The 11125-nt window shown below is 50.0% G+C and overlaps 1 non-coding gene across 1 annotated transcript; it reads left to right on the top strand.

The window, feature by feature from the left end:
* The first annotated feature begins 10317 nt into the window (after positions 1-10317).
* On the top strand, positions 10318-10392 carry TRNAS-GGA (transfer RNA serine (anticodon GGA)). The gene has a single exon. It is a non-coding gene; the product is annotated as a tRNA-Ser (tRNA).
* The last annotated feature ends 733 nt before the right edge of the window (positions 10393-11125 follow it).

Raw genomic sequence — 11125 nt, 5'->3', positions numbered from 1 at the left:
ACATTGCTTTTTGCGTTTCGTGCCTGGTCAGAGCGGCGCTTCGGCTGCGTTATCAAGGGGCTTTTGTTATCAATGTGATCAGTCCGCTTGAGAAACGGATAATAAGTGTGACGTACGTAGGAGAAAGAATAGCTGCAAGGCCATGAAGCATGCTTTTGGTGCTCCTTATTTCCGTACCATTAGCGGAGGGACGGGGCGTCTGCACGTTCGTCCGCAAAGCGCTCACGTTCATCGAGCACCAACTCAAACACGGACGCAGCTTTTTTGAAGCCAGCGGGTCTAAAGTGAGAGCCAAGGTTATTTTGCAGTTGCCTGTCCTTGTTGGATGTTTTGGGGCGGTGACATCAATACACAAGTGGTTACTGCGAGCCAAGACATCACCCCCTGGCCACCAGCCGTTCTCTTCCTGCCCAGCGGTTATCTGCGCTAGACAGTCGAGATTTTCGGGCCATGGAGGCGCTGTTAAGAACGGCCAGCTGCAGTGCAAGTTTGCCACCCAGTTGCGACTGGGGAAGGAACATTTGGGGAGCATCGCCAACCTCTAGCCACAGCGTGACTAAATCGACTTTGTGTCGGGGAACAAGACGCGTATCCCCCACTCTCCGTCGCTTCAGCTAGGATGCGTTCGGTGAAGCAGGCTTTGTGCTGAAACCGCCGCCAACCTAGTTCGGCGGGCCAACTATTGTTCCCAAACTCCCCAACGCGGACCTGATCTGCTACGGGTGCGCGAGTTGCCGCGGGAACGCCGTTTGGCGCTGCTTCCCATGCACCGGCCAAGACGCAAGACAACGTGCTACCCGGAACGGCTCCGAGTTCTACGGGGCCCCTCTGACGTCTGTTCCGGACCTTCGCACGTGTGTGCATTTGTGTGTGTAGACCGTCCTGCGGGGAGGCGGCTAGTTTGCGATGACGAAACGAACGTTCGCATCACCTTGTATCGGGAGAGGACCGAGTGTTTAAAAACCGCTGTTGTGCGGCTGCTCAGGACATTCTCTCTCAAGCAGTCATGTTAGACTGACGTACTTTCTCAAACAGTCATGTTAGACTGATATAAATACTGTAAATAAACCCATATTCCTCGTTCTCGATGAGAAGCAGTCCTTCCCTTCATCAACGTCCTCAGCGTGGATAAGTTGGACGTCGGCATGGGCCAGCTACCTTCTAATTCATGCCCGACTCCAATCTTGACAACGGATCACGAGCGATGGGATTGAGCCCCCAATCCTGACAGCCTACGTTGCGGCCTACCTCAACTGGCGGGTCACTGACACGACCAAAATCAGCACGCTGATCAGACGGGCTTACAAGACGGCGCTGGGCTTAATGGAGACCACGAGTACGACTCGGCTCCTGCAGCTCGGCGTCCATAACACCCTAGAAGAAATAGCCGAGGCTCAGCTCACCGCGCAAATGGAGCGCCTATCTACCACGGAGACGGTCCGCAGTATACCGACGTCCCTGGGTTACAACCCCCAAGCTCCCAGCCGGCAACCGTGCGAGATCACAGAGGAGACGCGGGCCCACATTTACGTGAACCCCATCCCGAAAAACCTGCACCCAGAGTACAACAAAGAACGGCGGCAGGCGCGGGCCAAGGCCCTCACCGAACAACACGCCCAAGACCCACACGCCCGGTACGTGGACGCAGCGGAATACAAGCGGGAAGGCTTCGCGGCAGTGGTCTTTGCGGCGGCTATCGGCACCAAGACAGCGGCAGCGAGCGTGCGGTGCACGAGCGCCACAGACGCTGAGGAGGTTGCCATTGCTCTGGCGATCACCGAGGCCGAGTGTCGCACCGTGCTCAGCGACTCGAGGAACGCCGTGCGCAACTTTGCCAAGGGGCGAATATGCGCTCCCGCGACCGCCATCATCGGCAAGCTCCAACTTCAAGACCGCGGCAGCACCATCCGTATCAGGTGGTTCCCGGCGCACGCCGGCGAGTGTGCATCCGCACCGAACCACAACGAGACGGCCCATTCGGCGGCGCGAGCTTACCTTCCGCGCCCCCGAGAGTGACCGTTCCGTGTGGTGGTTCGAAACCAAGGACAGATTGACCAGTTATGCCGAAGTAATCAAGTGTTACCGCTTAGCTCGACGGACAATGCCACCTCCCCACCCGGCACTCAGTCGGGAGGAGGCCGTAATCCTAAGGCAAACACAGACCGCGTCACTCCTCGCCCCCGCAATGCTGCACGCGCTTCACGCAGAACTCTATCCGAGTGGGCTGTGCGGTGTTTGTGCAGGCAGCGGGTCCGGCGGACTAATGGCACATCATGTGGGACTGTGCTGCAGGTTCCCGACGGCAGCTACCTCCTGGACTTACCCGCCCGAACTTCAAGGTGCACTGCAGTCTGCAGACAAGGACACACAACTATGGGCCGTCCAACAGGCCCGGCGTGCGCTCGAAAAGCACAAGCCTAATGACCCACTACAAACGGGCACAACTGGGGTAGTGAAGAGTAGGGTATAACCCCAGGTCGACGCTTGGCCAGCGTCACGACGCATTAACCGTCGGTTGCCGGCACTTTATTAAGAGGAAGCTTTAGATCGGGGCCAACTCCGACGCGGCCTATTGAAATACATGTAAAACGCAAAAACGCTTTTCTGAGATAACCCCTGAATCAATTTTGATAAAATTTGTTGTATTTGAAATAGAAAGTTAAATTCTAGTGACTGTTGGAAGCGGAATTTCGATATAGGGCTTGAATTCTGTGAAAACGATTTTCAAACATTCGAAAGATCGACAAATATAGACGCACGACGTTTATAAACTAGTAACTCGGCATCAAGAACAGATATCGCGGTTCTGTAAACGGCATGCATTAGATCATTTAAAGCGGACTAATTCGATATGTCAATTTATATCTTATGTGAATTTGTTACATTGTGTACAAGGGTTCTGCAAAAGCTGTATTTACATATTACTGAATTTTTCTAGATTCATGTGTAACATATCAATTTTGTTCGCTTTAGATGTACTATCAGATGCATTTCACACAATTGTGATATCAATTTTTCTTGCTGAGTTACGCAGTTGTAAACTTGATAGTTTCGTTTTCTTAAAATTTAGGATTTTTGCCAATTTTTAATAAAAAATTGAGGATCTAAATAAAAAATTCGAAACCAACAGTCACTAGGTCTTAAGTGTTTTTTTTTAAAATGCAACAAACCTCGTCAAATTTGGTGCAGTGGTTGCCGAGAAAAACGAATTCTCTTTTTACATGTATTTAGATAGGAGCACGTGAGCTAAAGCTTCCTCTTAAGGTTATTTCTATCCTATCTAGGTGGTGAGCTGTCTCTTCGGGTTTGCGACAGGCAATGCAGTTGCTTTCAATTAGCTTATTTGACGGCGCTTGTTTATGGATGTGGATGGGAGCGCAGTCACGTGGTAATATTCGTATTTCGTTAGGTTTCTTTGCCAGTCGGAAAAAATTATACGCAATTAGTACGTCGCTGAAAACACAGCAGTAAGATGTCATTTGGGGGTGCCTACAGATGCCTCGTTGACACTTTGATAATTAGGACAGTACTTCTCGAATCAGATAATTCATTGCAATTGCCGAATTAAATTTCAGGAACGAAAGAATTACTGGCTGCTACTCCACTGTACTGGAAACAATATGCACTAGGTTTTCGAGTAACGCAACTGCTCTTTCTTTAAGTCTTGGTGCATGATAGTTGGGGCACCCTGTATAATTCACTCAGTAACCGAAATGAGGCCAAGCCGGATTCACTCGAAATCAGAATCAAGAGCAGTCATGTGCAGAAGCGCTTATACTTGGACTCAAAGAAAAAGGAAAAAAGAGGACACAGAGAGGCTGCAGTTTCGCCGAAAAGGCGAAGCAGTATTAGTGATAGCGAAGTATACAGTTACACGAAGGAAGAGCACCGCCGAGAGACGCCAGATTCTTGATGGTGGGAGAGGACTCAGGTTGTGAAATTGAACTGTCTCCTACTATGAGGTCTTCTAAATTCTCATATAAGGCCGTCACTTGAGTGAAAAACTCTTCGAGGTCACACGAAGTTTCTTCAAGTGCAATAAATAAAGAAATAAATACATACATACATACATATATATATATATATATATATATATATATATATATATATATATATATATATATACATACACGGTGTTCGGAAAACTGGTCGGACCACCAGGTAGCACACAAAGTCTTGAAAACGTCGTATGAATGGATTCAACATCTCAAACAGATTTTTGACCAAACTCGACGCATTAAAAACTTCGCAGGCAGGATATATCTTAACAACGAGGGGTGAATACGTTTAGAAAACGTTGTCACATGTCTGGCCTTATCTCTTCAGCTAGCGCGCTGGTTTTTCGACGGCGCCGTTCTTGGCGGAAGAATTCTCCATTTATCAAGCGGCACTCGTCGTGTCAATTGCTGCTGCATTCGCCCTGCATTAGCATGGGTTCGGCTAGGAAGAAGCCTTTCGTGGTGTTGACCTCACGTCAGAAGAGACGAACGATTGCGAATGAAGTTCACACCGCAAGAGGCCACGAAGAAATGGTGCGCGAGTGCAGTAACATAGAAGCCTCTCTTTGCGACTCGGACAAGGGCTCCACATCGACTTCGGAGGAGCGCTGGCAGTAAGTAGACCATGCGGGTGTTAGTGCTGATTCTGACAGCGCATCCTCTATTTCAGTTAACTTTCACTTTTTCATAAACTTTATCATCCCTCAATTGTTGCTCAGGATCTCTTCCAGTCTCCTGCAGTAATTTTTTTTTGCCATATGAGCACCGGTGTAAATGTGAAACGACCGATATGTCACTCTCATCGTTTTGCAATGTCATTCATACCACGCACTATCTCCGAATGGAACTACTTGCCATCGCACGTAGCTACTGAAGGATACGCAGCAAAATTCAAAGAGCTGCTACCCACTGAGCGCAGTGCACGACCTAATTACTTTTTGTAGGTTTTGTTTTCAGTTTCTTACACAATGAGATGTATTTCACCGACGGCCTGTTAATTTTTCTCCTGTTCCATTTTGTAAGCATTCTTATGCGGTGTATATATAAGGATTTTTCTATATTACGCATAAATAAAGATATCGAGTTAAAGAGTGAACATTACTTTCGATGGCACCAAAGGAATACATCGGCACAGCCGTTACTAGGAATGGTGCTCTGCAGAAAGTGTTGCGGGGAATTCGATGTATACAAAAACAATGTGCATACACCACCGTCGATGAATGTCAGTACAAGCGAATAGTCCGAACGAGCGAGCGAGCGAAAGAACTAAAGAAAGCGAACAAAATATAGTTGGCGAGAGAGCAAAAGAACGAATGAACGTCTTCCTTGCACATCAACAGTACTTAAGACCGACCACTGACCTCTTGTCATCCATAAAAACAGCCAGAAACAGTAAGCTATTCGCTTTAATATTCATGGGACTCAACGGTATGGGCTCGGCACGCTTGGGCGTACACTCTTAAGCAAATGTACATACACCCTTTGGGGTGTAATTTTCCACACAATTAACATACTCTCAGAAAAAATTACACCCTTTGAGTCGTATCTTGCCACACAACAATAAACGTCACCTGTCTTGTCCGCATTTCCTTTCTTTAATGCTGCGAGCCCGGTACTTCCCAGTAACGAACGGCATGCGCGTTATCAGCATGACATAGCATTGCCGACAGGAAAGTAGCGGACGCGGCATTTTTAAGAAAGGAAACGCAAGCAAGGCAGATGACGATTATCGTTGTGTGGCAGATATACACCCCAAAGAGTGTAAGCTTTTTTTAGAGCGCAATAATCGTCATCTGTCTTGCTTGCGTTTCCTTCCTTGAAAACGCTGCGCTCGCTACTTTCCTGTCGAGAATGCTCTGTGATGCTGATAACGGGCATGCCGTTCGTGACTTGGGAGGTATATCTTAAGAGGAAGGGTGATTTCACGAGAGATCAACACGGGTAAAAAAAAATCATATTTTAGATTCCATTGATTTAATATTGTCACAGTCGGTAATGTGGGAAGAGGAGGACGACGATGGTGGCCTTGGAGACGACGAAGACGAGTGTAGCATTATCGCTTTATCTTTATCATTACCGTTTTAATTCTTTAAGAAAAAATATTCTAGAATCAAGATTTGCACAGCTTGGTTTAAGCTTTTCAATTATATATATCGTTTCTCTAGGAGCCTCCTCTCTTGGAAAGTGCCACAGGGATATTTGCTCAACCGTGAAGGAATTTATAATTGCTACAAAGAGATTGTCTTGAATTCTTAAACATCTTATTTTTGTTCATTTCCTCCAGTTAGCTTTACCAATTTCATTATTTCATAAAGATTGCCTAATTTCATCCAAATCTTGGCCAATCCCCCATAGTGGGTGTGCGCCATGGCATAAGGAATACCATACCATACCATACCATACCATACCATACCATACCATACCATACCATCGCTGCTCTACGCTTGCTGGCTCAGCCATTAAAAGCCATCTGTAAATACACGCACGCTTTTTCCTTCCCGTAACATCTTTGGTGGACGTGCGGGGTAATCACTTGCGCAAGACGGAGCTTCGCAGCAGACGTAACCTGGCCGCCATGTCATCTGAAGGAGAGAGTTCAACCACGGCCCCGTCGTCGCCACCGACGGTCATCCTGGCCCAGCCTCGCGACCCTGGCATGTTTTCCGGGATCGACGACGTTGACGTCGATGACTGGTTGCAGAATTACGAACGGGTCAGCGCACACAAGTGGGATAGCACGCTTATGCTGGCCAATATAATATTCTACCTCAAGAAAACGGCATGGGTCTGGTTCGAAACACACGAAGAAGAGATTACGAGTTGGGACCAGTGCAAACAGAAACTTGGAGATTTGTTCGGCAAGCCCGTCGGCCGCCAACGTGCTGCGAAGAAGGACCTTGGGACCCGTGTACAGACGTCCACTGAATCTTACGTGGCGTATATCCAGGACGTCCTCGACCTTTGCGGCAAAGTGGATAACAATATGGCAGAGGCAGACAAGGTCAGCCACGTTTTAAAAGGCATCGCGGACGACGCGTTTAACCTGCTTGTTTACAAGAACGTAACAACGGTCAATGAGATCATTAACGAATGTCGCCTCTTTGAAGACGCGAAGAGTCGCCGCATAGTTCAACAGTTTACGCGTTTACCTAATACCGCAGCTTCATCGACGTAAGAAGACGTTTGTCCACCGCGTGAGCCCACCTCCTGCGAGAACGTCGTACGTATCGTTCGGCGAGAAATCGAAGCAGCGTCTCCTGCCACGGCAGTGACGCAGTGCTTTGACGATTCCCGGCCGCTTGTGTCTCTCATTCAGTCGGTAATTCGCCAAGAACTTGCCAATGTGGGTCTTCCATCCATCTGCTCGCCAGCCGTCCTGACTTTGCTTCGTCTGCTGCCTCTGCCCCTGTTCACCGGAGCCAATACGGTCCATATCCGAGCTATCACAACCCGGCCGAATGGCGCACACATGACGATAGACACATATGCTTTTACTGTGGACGTGTGGGCCACATCTCTCGCCACTGTCGAAGTTCCTGGTCATCTCACTCTCGACTAAGCTTTCCCGCCTACCGCCGCTCCCCACTGAATCTTCGCCCGCCATCACTCTCCACCGAGGTTGAAGACGCTGCTGACAACGCTCGAGCCACCGCGACCAGCCGCTCGCCATCACCACATAGTCGCCGCTCCCGTCCGCGCCAGCTGCGTCGCTCTCCATCCCCAGCTTACCGTAGCCGCTCTCCGACGGGAAACTAACTGGGGCAGCTCCTGGAGGTGACGCTGCTCTAGAACCCCGGCCTGAAATTCCTCTGCTGACCCTGCCTACTAATCGGAACCTTCTGGACGTGGATGGTTCGCCCGTTACAGCACTCATCGACACTGGATCCCAAATTTCCATCATGAGTGCGGAGCTTCGAACGCGCTTGAAGAAAGTACTGACTCCTGCTCCGACTCAACTGCTCCAGGTCGCCGACGGTGGAACTCCGGCCGTGCTTGGAATGTGTACTGCTCGTGTCAGTGTCGCCGGTCGCCACACGTCCGTTTTGTTTAGTGTGCTCGAACGTTGCCCTCACAATGTTATCCTCGGACTCCACTTTTTGGCCGCCCATTCTGCTCTGATTGACTGTTCCGCCGGCGTTGTACGACTTGACCTACCACTACCTGTCCCCGATTACCTTCCTGCTCAAGCTCCAACTCAGCTTTGTTCCGCGGATTTTATACGCCTGCCATCTCTTGCAGCAACTTGCATCCCTGTCTTAGCCTGGCCACCTGTACCTGACGGAGACTATGTCCTTACTCCCGCGACTTCAGTCCTGCTTTCTCACAATGTATCCTTCCCGCACACCATCGTTTCTGTTGCGGATAATCAGACATATGTCTTAACATCCTAAATTTCGGACAGTGCCCACAATTACTTGTGGTCCCAACAAGCCGCAGAGCTCCATGGCCTCCTCGAGACCTACTCCGACATTTTCAACCTGAACGATCGCCCATTGTGTCAAACTACGGTCGTGAAGCATCGTATAAATACCGGCGATGCAGCACCTGTTCGCCGACGCCCATATCGGGTGTCGCCTTCTGAGCGACAAGTTATCCAGAGCGAGGTTGACCGTAGGCGTCTCCTGTTGTTCTCGTCAAAAAGGATAACAGCTGGCGATTCTGCGTTGACTATCATCATCTAAACACGATCACCAAGAAAGATGTATATCCACTTGCCCGCATTGACGATGCTCTGGATTGTCTCCACGGTGCCACTTATTTTTCATCTATAGACCTTCGCTCTGGATATTGGCGAATTGCCGTGGATGAAATGGGCCGTGAAAAGACCGCATTCGTCACACCGGACGGCCTATATCAGTTCTGGGTAATGCCTTTTGGCTTGTGCAATGCCCCGGCGACCTTTGAACGGATGATGGACATACTCTTACGTGGTTTAAATTGGTCCATCTGTTTGTGCTACTTGGATGGCGTCATCGTATTCTCTTCAACTTTTGCGACGCATCTTGAAAGACTTTCATCTGTTCTTTCTGTTTTTCGCACCGCTGGCTTGCAGCTCAACTCGTCCAAGTGCCACTTCGGTCACCGCCAAATAACCATGCTCGGACACCTCGTCGATTCGTCAGGCATTCGCCCCGACCCCGCTAAAGTTCATGCTGTGCAGAGTTTCCCCGTACCAACTTGTGCCAAAGATGTTCGCAGCTTTATTGGCCTTTGCTCGTACTTCCGCAGATTTGTGGAAAATTTCGCCCATGTTGCCCGTCCCCTGACTGACCTCCTGAAGAAAGACGTTCCTTTCTGTGGGGTCTCTGAACAAGCGTCTGCTTTCTCGCAGCTCATCACGCTGCTCACAACACCTCCTGTTCTCGCCCATTTTGACGCCTCCGCTCGGACAGAAATCCGCACTGACGCCAGTGGCTACGGCATCGGCGCAGTTTTAGCTTAACGCCAATGTGGGCACGACCGTCATCGCCTACGCCAGGCGCCTCCTCTCTCCCGCAGAGCGCAATTACTCGATTACTGAGCGCGAGTGTCTCGCCCTCATTTGGGCGGTGGGCAAGTTCCGACCCTACATATATGGTCGACCATTTACAGTTACAACCGACCACCACGCCCTTTGTTGGCTTTCCTCCCTCAAGGATCCCACCGGACGCCTCGCCTCGGTCGCTGGTCCCTACGGCTACAGGAATACACATACACTGTGGTCTATATGGTCTATAAGTCGGGTCGTCTACATCAGGACGCCGACTGCCTGTCTCGTCATCCCGTCGATGTACCGGACGGTTTAGTGGATGTCGCACCGATCTGCGTTCTTTCGTTATCTGCCTTGCAAGACATAGCGCTGAACAACGACGTGATGAGTCGTTACGCCCCATTATCGAACGCCTGCTCTCTGATCCGTCTGACCCATCCCTTCACATGTTCGTACTACGAATAAAGGGAAAATCAGACATCCACCCGTTCATAGCAATTGCTACAAAGGAAACCCATACGGGTTCCTCGAGAGAAAAGCCTCATAGTTGAAGAAAAATTCGTCCTGGTCCGGGACTCGAACCCGGGACCACCGCCTTTCCGGGGCAGCCGCTCTACCATCTGAGCTAACCAGGCGGCTAGCAGATGGCAGGGCGAAGTCGAATTTGTCGACAACACGAAGCAACGGCAAGAGTTTGACATAGTAGTTCTGCGGAAACCCGCAAGGTGGAGAGAAGTAATGAATAAAGGGAAAATAAAGGGAAAGGGTTTCCGCAGAACTACTATGTCAAACTCTTGCCGTTGCTTCGTGTTGTCGACAAATTCGACTTCGCCCTGCCATCTGCTAGCCGCCTGGTTAGCTCAGATGGTAGAGCGGCTGCCCCGGAAAGGCGGTGGTCCCGGGTTCGAGTCCCGGACCAGGACAAATTTTTCTTCAACCATGAGGCTTTTCTTTCGCGGAACCCGTATGTGTTTTCATTGTAGCAATTGCTACGAACGGGTGGATGTCTGATTTTCCCTTTATTCATTACTTCTCTCCACCTTGCGGGTTTCCGCAGAACTACTATGTCAAACTCGTACTACAAAATGGCATCCTGTATCGCCGCAACATGCACCCCGACGGGCCCGAGCTCCTAACCGTCATTCCGTCTCATCCGCTACAGATTGTACTGCAGCAACTGCACGACGTTCCCACCGCTGGACACCTTGGCATCACGCGGACCTATGACCGAATTCGGCGACGGTTTTTCTGGCCCCGTCTCAACCGCTCCGTCCGGCGCTATGTTGCCGCGTGTGAGTCGTGTCAACGCCGGAAAAGACCAGCTGTACCTCCCGCCGGACTGCTGCAGCCTTTCGATATACCGGCCGACCCTTTTTTTCGCGTTGGCGTTGATCTTCTCGGACCATTCCCTATATCAAATAACGGAAATAGGTGGATTGCCGTCGCTACGGACTACACAACTCACTATGCCATTACTAGAGCCCTACCGACCAGCTGCGCCACAGACGTCGCTGATTTCTTGCTTCACGACGTTATCTTGCACCACGGTGCACCTCGCCAACTTCTCAGTGATCGCGGCAGATACTTTCTTGCTAAAGTCATAGACGACCTACTTCGATCATGTGCTACTAAACACAAACTTACTACCGCTTACCAT

Source organism: Dermacentor andersoni, chromosome 1 (assembly GCF_023375885.2).
Source record: "Dermacentor andersoni chromosome 1, qqDerAnde1_hic_scaffold, whole genome shotgun sequence".
Lineage (NCBI taxonomy): Eukaryota > Metazoa > Arthropoda > Arachnida > Ixodida > Ixodidae > Dermacentor > Dermacentor andersoni.
The sequence above is the reverse complement of the archived record's forward strand: the minus strand, read 5'-3'. Positions and strand labels throughout refer to the sequence as shown.